Source organism: Arachis duranensis, unplaced genomic scaffold, assembly GCF_000817695.3.
Source record: "Arachis duranensis cultivar V14167 unplaced genomic scaffold, aradu.V14167.gnm2.J7QH unplaced_Scaffold_343483, whole genome shotgun sequence".
Lineage (NCBI taxonomy): Eukaryota > Viridiplantae > Streptophyta > Magnoliopsida > Fabales > Fabaceae > Arachis > Arachis duranensis.
In genome coordinates, this window is record NW_026264909.1 from 2,724,491 (window position 1) to 2,736,781 (window position 12,291).

The window sequence follows — 12,291 nt, forward strand, 5'->3', positions numbered from 1 at the left end:
GGGGTTTGATTTGATATTGGGCAAGGAAATGTAAAAGCAAGAAAGTAAATGATATGAAAAGTAAATCAAACAAGCAATTAAAGGAAGCAATTAAAGAAAGAGAGACATTCATGGCAATGAATTGAGATCATAGGCTTTCTATCCTAGTCATGCATGATTAATTCATCTTATTTAGTCAACTCCAACAAATAGAGAGAAAGTCAAACAAGATAATCAATCATATCACAATGATAAACAAGAATTTATCTCATTACGTCAACTCTAACAAATAGGGAGAAAGTCTAACGAGACTATCTAATCTCAATCCAAAAGTCCTAACCGACTTACTAATTAAACTAGCAAAAGATTAGCGTCAATGGAAACAATATTCCATAAGTCCTAATCAACTCACTAATTAAATTAGCAAAAGATTAGCGTCAATTGAAACAATATTAGCTAACAACTCTAGATCACCAACATAAGTTGGGTTTTCATGACTCAAGATTGCCTAATTACTCTTTCCAAGCCAAGAATGCTCAAAATCTACTCTAACATCCAACCAAGCATTTTGTCAAACACTTGGTGGGCAAAAAAGGAAAGCATAGTAAATGTGTAAGAATAATAAAATCTACCAACTACCAATAGCAAGAAAAGTAAAATTAATAACTCAAATCAACAATAAAAATAACGACAAACATAAAATTGCATTAAAGGAAAATTAAGATCCAACAAGGTTCATGAACATAAAGCAACAAAATAAAGGAAATGAACAAGTAAAAACTAGAAGAGTAGAGATGTAACAACAAGAAATTAAAAGGAGAAACTAAATCAAAACAAGAATTAAAAGATGGATTTAAGAAAATTAAACCTAAACTACCCTAAATTCCAGAGAGAAGAAAGAGCTTCTCTCTCTAGAATTCTATCCTAAAACATGATGAAAACTAAACTATGACTAAGTGTGTGCATTCCCCCTTCAATCCTTGGGTTCAATAGCATCAGAAATAGGTTGGATTGGGCCCAAAATGAGCTACAAAATCGCTGGGGGCGATTTCATTAAAGTGGACCCACGGACAGAATCGGCGCGCGTGCGGCATGTGTGCGTGCGCGTTGATGGCAAATTTCCAATCCGCGCGTAAGCAGCGTGTACGCGTGCGCGTCCTTGTGAGAAGCCAGTTTTTGCGCGTGCGCGCCTTGTACGGGTGCGCGTCCATTGGTGCATTCCATATCTTTGTTTCTTCATGCATTCTCCTCTTTGCATGCTTTTCTCCTCATTTCTTCCATCCAATACTTGACTTATGAACCTGAAATTACTTAACAAACACATCAAGGCATCGAATGGAATTAAAGTGAATTAAAATCACCAATTTTAGGGCCTAAAAAGCATGTTTTCACATTTAAGGACAAATCAAGGGAGAATTGCAAAACCATGCTATTTCATTAAATAAATGTGAGAAAATGTGATAAAATCCCCCAAAATAAGCACAAGATAAACCACAAAATCGGGGTTTATCAGTATGAAAGGATATTGTTGGTTTAGAAACTATACTTGCAACGAGAACTTATTTATGGATTCTAGACCACATAAAAGTCCGTTCATCACTCCAGCTCCTCAATTTCAGCCAGAAATTACCTGAAATTGTAGAAAAACACAAAAACTCATAGTAGAATCCAAAAAATGTGAATTTAACACTAAAACTTATAAAAACTTAATAAAAACTAAACAAAACACACTAAAAACTATATGAAAATGATGCCAAAAGGCGTATAAAATATCCGCTCATCATAGCACCAAACTTAAACTGTTGCTTGTCCCCAAGTAACTAAAAATACAGTAGGATAAAAAAGAAAATTAAGATACAATAAATCTCTAAGTTTACAAGCAGTTAAAATTAGATGAGCGGGACTTAGTAGCTTTTACTTCTTAATAGTTTTGGCATCTCACTATCCATTGAAACTAAGAATGGTTGGCATCTTTAGGAACTTAGAATCCAGATAATATTATTGATTCTCCTAGTTCAGTTCCTTTTATTCTTGAACACATCTTTTAGAGTCTTGGCCGTGACCCTAAGCACTTTGTTTTCCAGTATTACCACTGGATACATAAATGCCACAAACACTTTAATTAGGTGAACCTTTTTGGATTGTGATTCAGCTTTGCTAGAATCCCTAGAGAGAGGTGTCCAGAGTTCTTAAGCATACTCTTTTTGCTTTGGATAATGACTTTAACCGCTCAGTCTTAAGTTTTTCACTTGACACCTTCACGCCACAAACACAAGGTTAGGGACAGCTTGATTAAGCCGCTTAGGCCAGGATTTTATTCCTTTAGGCCCTCCTATCCATTGATGCTCAAAGCATTGGATCCTTTTACCCTTGCCTTTTGGTTTAAAGGGTTACTGGCTTTTTGCTGTTGCCTTTTGGTTTAAAGAGCTATGGGCTTTTTCTGCTTACTTTTTCTTTTTTTTTCTTTCTATTTTTTTGCCATTTTTTTTCGCATGCAAGATTTTTCTTTTTCTTGTTAGCTGCTTTTTCTTGCTTCAAGAATCAATTTTGGATTTTTCAAATTATCAATAATATTTTTCCTTTTTTCTTATTCTTTCAAGAGCCAACATTCTAAAATTTCAACTTTAAATATGCTTTATTCATACATTCAGAAAACAAAAACAATACCACCATATCAAGATAATTGAATTACTCTTATTATAAACTTGAAATTCATCCATCTCCCAATTCTTTTCAAGTAAAATTTTCTTTTAAGCAAGGTGATAGGTATATGGAATATTTTACAACTTTAAGACATCAATGCAAATGATCATGCAACAAGAACAAGAGAGCAGATAATACATAACAGAAAATAGAAAAATAAAATAGGAAAGGAGGTAAAAGAGAACGAATCCATCTTTAATGGTAGCGACTAGTGCTCCTCCTTGAGGATCTAATGTGATGCTTGATTTATTCGATGTCACTCTTTTGCCTTTGTTGTTCTTCCCTCAGAGCCCTTTGATCTTCTCTAATGGCTCTTTGATCTTCTCTTATTTCATTGAGGGTGATGAAGTGCTCTTGATGCTCTACCCTCAATTACTCCATGTTAGTGCTCAGTTCTCTAAGAGAAGTCTGCCATTGATCCCAATAGCTTTTAGGAGGAAAATACATCCCTTGAGGCATCTCAGGGAACTCATGCTGAGGCGGCCACACAGGCTCTTGTGCATGCTCTCTAGTTTGGTCCATCATCTTCTTAGTGATGGACTTATCCTCCCCAACAGAGATATCTCTATTTATGACTATTCCAGCTGAATTGCATAGATGACAGATGAGGTGTGGGAATGCCAATTTTGCTTTGGTGGAAGGCTTCGCAGCTATCTTGTACAATTCTTGAGGAATCACCTCATGTACTTCCACCTCACTTCCAATCATGATGCAATGAATCATGATGGCTCTGTCAAGAGTCACTTCTGGCCGATTGCTAGTAAGGATGATAGAGCGTTGGATGAATTCCAACCATCCTCAAGCTATGGGCTTGAGGTCAAGCCTTCTTAGTTAAATGGGCTTGCCTTGGGAATCATTTTTCCACTGTGCTCCTTCCACACAGATATCTGAGAGCACTTGATCCAATCTCTGATCAAAGTTGACTCTTCTAGTGTAAGGATGAGGATCTTCTTGCATTAGAGGTAAGTTGAATGCCAACCTCACATTTTCCGGGCTGAAATCTAAGATTCTTCCTCGGACCATGGTGCTCCAATTCCTTGGATTTGGGTTCACACTAGTGTCATGGTTTTTAGTAACCCATGCATTAGCATAGAACCCTTGCACCATTAGAATACCAACATCTTGAATCGGATTGGTTAGGACTTTCCAGCCTCTTCTCCAGATCTCTCTTTGGATTTTTGGATACTCATTCTTCTTGAGCCTGAAAGGGACCTCAGGGATCACTTTCTTCAATGCCACTACTTCATAGAAGTGGTCTTGGTGGGCTTTGGTGATGAATCTCTCCATCTCCCAAGATTTAGAAGAGGTGGCTACTGCCTTTCTCTTCCTCTTTCTAGAGGGTTCTCCAACCTTGGGTGCCATGAATGGTAATGGAAAGAAAAAAAGCTATGTGATTCCAACACCAAACTTAAAACTTTGGTCGTTCTCGAGCAAAAATAAAGTAAAGAGAAGAATGGAGTAAAAGAAGAAGAAAATAGAGGAAGATAGAGGGAGAGAGAAGGTTTGGCCATGGGGTGTTTTGTGGTGTATGAGAGGTGTGTGTATGAAGGGTGATGAAGAGGGGTATTTATAGGAGTTGGGTAGTGTTAGGTTCGGCCATAGGTGGGGTTTTGGGTGGGAAATTTGATTTTGAATTGGGTGGTGGTTGGTGGGAGTTATGATGGTCTTGGCAAAGTGAAATGGATGTGATTGGACTAGGTTTTATAGGGAAGTGTGTATGGGGAAGTGTGAAAGTAAGTGGGGTGGGTGAAGATACTATGGGACCTACTGCTCCTGAGAGGCTAGGGAATCTAGATTCCCTGCTTCTCTACACTGGAGTTTGAATGCCCAGGGACTGCTCCCTGGCTGGCGTTCAACGCCAGCAATGTTGCCCATTTGGGGCGTTGAACGCCCAGCCAGAGCTCCTTGGCTGGCGTTCAGGTTTAACACTCCAATCAGAGTATTCTGTTTTTATTGCTTAACAATTCTGTCTCTGTTCTGACTGCTGCATATGATTATAAACCTAAAACATAAATCAAAGAAAAATAAAATAAAAGAAAATAAAATTAATTAATTAAGGTTGGGTTGCCTCCGAATAAGCGCTTCTTTAACGTTATTAGCTTGACGGTTAGCTCCTTACGGAGGTGAGTATGGGCTCAGATTTTTGCCTCTTACAATGAACTTTCTTCCTGTCTTCTCATGAATGAGCTCCACATGCTCTAGAGATAGGATACGAATCACTGTATGTGGTAAGACTGGCTTCTTGTTGAAGACAACTCTCATGCCAGGTGAGAGGCCTTCAGTTGGGACTTTCTTGTCCTTCCAACCTTTAGGTACTTTCTTCTTAGTACTTTTGTACCTAGATCTTGTTGATGGCTATCCAACACTAAACTTAGAATTGATGTTTGGGGGTCCTACAAAGCACTGCACAGAAAGAGATGGTTGGAACACTAGGTGTTGCACAGTTATCTCTCTTTTAGTTGAGGGAGAATTTGGATGAGGCATCTTGAACAAGATGTGATTCTCCCCTAGTTGTAGAGTCAGCTCTCCCTTAGCCATATTAATGATAGCATTAGTAGTGGCTAGGAAATGTCTTCCAAGGATGACAGAGTCATCCTCATCTTCTCTAATATCCAAGACTATGAAGTTTGCAGGGATCTAGTGGTTTTCAACTTTCACCAAGACATCCTCTACTAAGCCATATGGCTTCTTCATTGTCTTGTCTGCCATCTCTAATGAGATGTTTGTAGCTTGCACCTCAAGGATTTCCAGCTTCTCTATTATAGAGAGTGGCATGAGGTTTATGCTTGATCGTAGGTCACACAGAGCCTTCTCAAAGGTCATGGTGCCTATGGTGCAAGGGATCAGGAAACATCCAGGAGCTGGAAGCTTCTGAGGTAGCTCCGAGCTCTAAAGGCTTTGAACCAACTAACTTGGCGTTCAGCTTCATAAGAGCTCTAAGGTACCGAGCAACTTGCTCTTTTCTAGTATTTTCATCCTCATAAGAGGATAAGTATTCATCAAAACTTATGCACTGCATAAGTGCATTCAAGGGAACCTATATGGTTTTTATGTGAGCATGGGCTTCCTATAGTTCTGGGATAGAGGGTTCTTAAGTGGGATTTAAGCACTCAGAGGGTGTGCTTTTACTGACATTCAACACTAGCTTTGTGAGTTCTTTGGGCGTTGAATGCCCTTTTGTGCACTGTTGCCCCATTTAGAAGCTTTTCTTTTTCTTTCCTTCATGGTGGCCAACCTAAAAGGAAAGAGAAAGAAAGAAAGTTAAGCTTACATCAAAGATATCAAAGCAATAAAACATAGGCGGGGCTAATGCCAAATAAGAATAGGGTCCTCACTACATGGTAGCTACAACATGTGAGTGAGAAGACAATGTAAGCAAAGGGCATATCAACTAATACTTAATACAAGAGTAAAGTCAAAGCAGGAAGAGCACTCAAAAGCATCAAGTTCAACTAGGAGGAGTGGGTCATGAAAGACATGCAAGTTCATATCAATGCACAAAGAATATAAGAGTCATACAAGATTAAGCATTGATTCAAAAGTTTCATCACCCAACAATATCAAACAGGTCAAGAAGCACCAAGATTAACCAAGAAAATTCAACACCATTATTAAAAGAAGAGACTTAGAAAAAAAATTGAAAACAGGCTATAAAAACAAAATTGAAATGTAAAGAATAGAAGTATACGAATGGGATAAACAAAAGAAAACGGAAGAGTAGAAAAATAACTCTTTTTTTTTACCGGCGCGGACGCGCGCCTGACCGAGTTGGCGACCGGTGCGGACGCGCACAATACGCGGACGCGCGCCTGACCGAGCACAGGGTAGGCACCAGTTTGGCACAACTCTCTGGTTTTTGTACCAGGGAGTTCAGATTGCACAATCGGCGCGCGCGCGCACAGTGCGCTTGTGCGTCGATGGCGAAGTGGCGAGGGGCGCACAGGCGTCACGCACGCTAACGCGTGGGTGCCTGGCACGAAATGGGCACAAAGTGGGCACAACTCTCTGGTTTTTGTACCAGGAGTGCAAAATGCACCACCGGCGCGGACGCGCGCAGTGCGCTCGCGCGCGGATGCTATTTTCCCCTTTTTTTTTTCAAAAATAGGGCACTCTCCTAAGCTACAAGCATTCTAATATAACCAAAATTAAATTCAACAACAAATCTTTTTGGTTTTTGAAAAATTTTCAAATACACTAAAAACAAAACTTATACTACAAGCAAACACTACTCAACAACAACTAAGCTACACCTTAAGGCATAAATCTAATCAAACAAACCAACAACCAAAATATTAAAACAAGAGTATGCAAAGAAGAAAACTACCTAACAATGGCAACTCAAATCACTTATTAACCTAATCTAAAAGAGAGTGGAAAGAGTTTACCATGGTGGGGTGTCTCCCACCTAGCACTTTTAGTTTAAGTCCTTAAGTTGGACATTTGGAAGGCTCCTTGTTATGGTGGCTTATGCTTGTACTCATCTTGAAACCTCCACCAATGCTTGGACTTCAAGTAAGCTCCAAAATTCAAAATCAGTGGCACCAAGCTTTGATGAAGTTCCACACAAGCTAAGGGCTTCCAAAGTTGATCTTCATCTATTCCCGGATCCCAAATCTTGTTTCTACACCCATCTTCAAGTTGGTCAAGACAATTCCATTTGGGTGGCAAGTGATCCAAATTCTCATGTGAGCACCAAAGCATTCTCCTAGACCCTTTTAGTTGAGAATTATACCAACCATTGCACTTACACTTGAAGCTTCCAACCATAAGGAACGTTGATTGGCATTTCCATCTACTACTCAATTTCCTTTTGTTCTTAACCCCACAAAGAGCTCTAAGTTGCCCATCCGTCTCAAGCAAACCATATTCAAGTGAGAAATTAAAGCTTAGGGATAAGAATTTTACCCACTTGAATGTTGTGTTGGATGGTGACTTAGGAAGGGATGGTCCTATTGATATTGCAAGTTCCACTCCCTTGTGCTCTTCTTTGACAACTTCCACCTCTTTACAAGCTTCTTCAATGTCCACCTCTTGAAAATGCTCTTCACATTCAATCACTTCCTCACCAACTTCTTCTAACTCTTCTCCACTCCTCATGTCATAACTTAGAGGTAATGTGGAACTTATCTCAACATCCACCTCAATTTCAAGAGGAGAAGATTCTTCAAATACCAAAGGATCATGTGTTGGTGTGGGCTCATCTTTAAGAGGAAGATTTGTTGCTTGCTCACCTTCTTCCAATTCTTCATCATTCATTATATGCTTAGGAGGTTGCGCACCCTCCTTAACATCGCCTTCAAGCTCAATGGAAGAGGGTTCAACAACTTCCACAAAATCATCAACAATGTTACTTGGTGTGGAAGTGTTCTCAAACTTGGAATCCACCTCTTGTTCAACTTCCTCTAACTCTTCAACCACTTCTTCTTCTTCAACAATCTCTCCCTCATCCACTTGTTGCAAGACATACCCCATCTTCTTGTCCTCATGTTGAGATTCTAAAATCTCCTTCATGCTCCTTTCTTCAGTTGATTTCTCACACTCATCCGTGGAGATGCTTTGCATGTTGCATGAGTCCCATGAGTCCAAGTTGGCTTTAATTATGGCAAGGTTAGCCTCAATAGCTTCATAATTCCTCCTTTGGGCTTCCTCTTACTCCTTTTGACGGATTATTACTTGAAGCCAATCCATTTCTTCCTTGAGACGATCCATTGACTCTTGGATGGATGGATGTGGGTGTTCTTCCTTGGAGGGTTGTGGTGGAAAAGGAAATTCATTATGTGGTTTAAAGTTATCATACATGGAAGGTGATTCATCTTGGTGAGGGTAGTGAGGTGGTGGTTCTTGAGGGTACTGGTGGTGGAATTGGGGTGGTTCTTCATATGGTTCATATGGATCATAAGGTGGTTGGTATGTTGGATATGGGTTGGGGTCATATGGAGGTGTTTGGTGAAAAGGGGCTTGTGAGTAAAGTGGTTCAAAATTATGTTGAGGTGGTGGTTCATAAGCATATGGTGGTGGTTGTTGAAAATCATAATAAGGGTCACCACATTCATTAGATTGATATGCATTAGGATTGGAATTATACCCATAAGAGTCCGGAGGTTGTTGTTGCCAATAAGGTTGATCAATCCCTTAAGGCTCCTCCCATCTTTGATTGTTCCATCCTTGATGCACATCATCATTGTAGCTTCCATTCCCTACAACATAAATTGAGCCAAACTCATAGCCAAAGGGATGAGAATTCATAATAGCAAATAAAAACAAAAGCTAACAAAAATAAGCAACAAAGTCCTAAAGCTAACAAAAACTACCAAATAAGCAAAAGACAAACATATTCACATATTCAGAATAGCCAATAACATATTCCTCAATTGAATGAATTCTCGTTGCAAGTATAGTTCTACAATAACAAACAATCCTCTCAATCAAAAATATTGGTTGTCACATGTACAAACCCCAATGAAAATTAACCGAAGTATTAAGACTCCGGGTCGTCTCACAAGGAATTGCAATGGAGTGCTTAATTATTGGCCATGGGGATCAAGGGTGTTTTGATTGATACGAGGCAAGAAATTAAATGGACAAGAATTTAAATGACAAGAAAAGTAAATCAAGCAAGTAATAAAGAGAGACATTCATGGCAATGGATTGAGATCATAGGCTTTCTATCCTAGTCATGCATGATTAATTCATCTTATTTAGTCAACTCCAACAAAGAGGGGGAAAGTCAAACAAGATAATCAATCATGTTACAAATATAACCAAGAATTTATCTCATTACGTCAACTCCAATAAATAGGGAGAAAGTCTAATGAGACTAGCTAATCTCAATCCAAAAGTCCTAACCAACTTACTAATTAAGCTAGCAAAAGATTAGCGTCAATGGAAACAATATTAGCTAACAACTCTAGATCACCAACATAAGTTGGGTTTTCATGATTCAAGATTGCCTAATTACTCCTTCCAAGCCAAGAATGCTCAAAATCTACTCTAACATCCTTCCAAGCATTCTATCAAACACTTGGAAGGCATAAAGGGAAAGCATAGTAAATGTACAAGAATAATAAAATCTACCAACTACCAATAGCAAGGAAAGTAAGATCTCAACACAAATCAACAATAAAAAGAACATCAAACATAAAATTACATTAAAGAAAATTAAGATTCAACAATGTTCATAAACATAAAAGAGGACAAAATAAAGGAAATGACAAGTAAAACTAGAAGTGTAGAGATGTAATAACAAGAAATTAAAAGGAGAAACTAAATCAAAACAAGAATTAAAACTTGGATTCAAGAAGAATTAACTAAAACTACCCTAAAATCTAGAGAGAGGAGAGAGCCGCTCTCTCTAGAATTCTAACCTAAAACATGATGAAAACTCAACTATGACTAAGTGTGTTCATTCCCCCTTCAATCCTTGGGTTCAATAGCATCAGAAATGAGTTGGATTGGGCCCAAAATGAGTTGCAAAATCGCTGGGGGCGATGTAACAACCCCGATTTTCGAGTACGCGAGACCTTTTCTGAAAGCACGAATTTCTCTGGAAGATCAGTAAAGGGAAAACCTTTGATATATCATCAAGAATATCAATCCTAATTGTCATTATGTCATCTTTAAGCTAGAATCTTTTATGAGGCAAGCTCGATAATGCAGTTATGAAGAACATAGTTTTTGAACCGTATCGGTTAGGAGTTTTGATCCGGTTTTTTGTAAATAGTGTCAGTTTGACGAACCGGACTCGATTCATGAGAGAAGAGAGATAATAGGGTAATATCATGATTATATGAGTATTAGAAGTTTCTTGAATGATATTATAAGGTTACCTGGTCAGTTTTAGTTAAAAATCGGTTTAACCGGGTTCACAGTTTACTGGTGCAGCTTAGCACCAGCACTCTCTGATGACTTTAGCAATGCTAAGGCCTCATTGTTCATGTTTTATTCTCATAATAAATATGTTACTAGTGTCATTTATGCTAGTAGCTCAGAAAATAATTTTTAGAGATATTTTTGCAAGTGTTCCGATACATCTAGTTTTAGTAGTTATACACCTGAGATATTTTAATATTATTTTAATCCACCTCCAAGCCAACCAATCACAACTCACCCTACACCCCCAAAACCCCCAAGGCTGGCTCATTTTCACTTTGTGGCCGAAAATAGGTAGAGAGAAAAAGAGAGAAAAGTTCTTAGTTCCAAATCTTCAAAGCTTGATTTCTGCTGAACTAAAACTCAAATCAAAATTCCAATCCAACCAAAATGATCCTCTCTTCTTTCTCTACATGATCATATGACTTATCAAGGCTGGGATCAAGGTGAGTTGGCTGCACCATCTCTCTTTTGATTTGGTTTCAAGGAAACATGGTTAAATATGTGTTTTCTTGATGTGATTTAGGAGGAAAAAGTGCTTAGGGACCACCTGAAAGTTTAATTGAATTAGGAGCAGAAAAACCAGGTAGGGTGTCACGAAATTAATCTTGATTATTTGTGTTTGAGATGTGTGAATGTTGTTTTATTTGGCTGTGCTAAAAATTGGTTGCATATATGATTGATTCTTGGTGAAAATTTGGTGAAATCCTGATGAAATTTGATGAAATTCAAGCTTTAAAGTTCATGTTCTTGGGCAGCTGGAAAAACGAAACCCTAAGCTTAAATTGAGGTTCAATTTGTGTTGAAATCATGAAGAAAAGATGGGGTTTTATTTGCTGCTAATTTATTATGAATTGTAGTAAAAATCGGTTGTTAAAAAGACTAAAAAACGGGTAAAAACAGAGAAAGAATCTGAAGAACAATTTGAGTGTGATGAAGAACAATGAAGAACAGGCCTTAGATCTTAAAAAGGGCAAGGAAGTAAAATTTTTGGTGTTTAAGGGGTTGTTTGGTAATTTCTGAAAGTTAGGGTGGTAAAAATAGAAATATTAAAAGTTACGGGTGGTAAAAAGTGAATTTTAAAGGTTAAAAGTAAAAGGTAAGTTAATTTTCGAAAATTTAAAGTAAAATAATAAATAATAATAAAATATTAAATAATAATATTTAAATAAAAATAATATTTTAATAAAAATAATAAAATAATGCGAAAAAGGCAGTTTTCCGTAAAAGCTTTAGAAAGACAACTTTAAGTGCAGAATTCTCCTAATTACTTTCATAAAGCATTTAGGGAGTGGTAAGATCATGTTAGTGAGGTAAAGATAAAAGAAAGATAAAAGTCAAAGAAAAGATAAAACCCAAAGAAAAAGTCTGTAACGTTTTAACGACAGAAAAATAGACAGAGACTAGTGAACGAACTAGGGCAACTTAGTTAGTACTTGAGTTGTGACTAGGGTTAGGTATAATATGAAAAGTTAAACTGTTTCAGTATAGACTTAATGAACCTATATTTGGGACAGGTTAACTATTCATACCGAAATTTACATAAGCTTTAAATACATACGTTAAGCAGAGAAATCAGAGTAGAGTATAGAAACATAGAAAATAGAGTAACCGGAATAAAATAAAGAGATAAAGAGAAAAAGAGTAATATAGATACAGATGAAAAGAGTAATCAGAGAAGAGAAAAGAGATAAAGAGAACAGAGTAATTAAAACAGAGTAAAGAGATACAGAGAAAAGG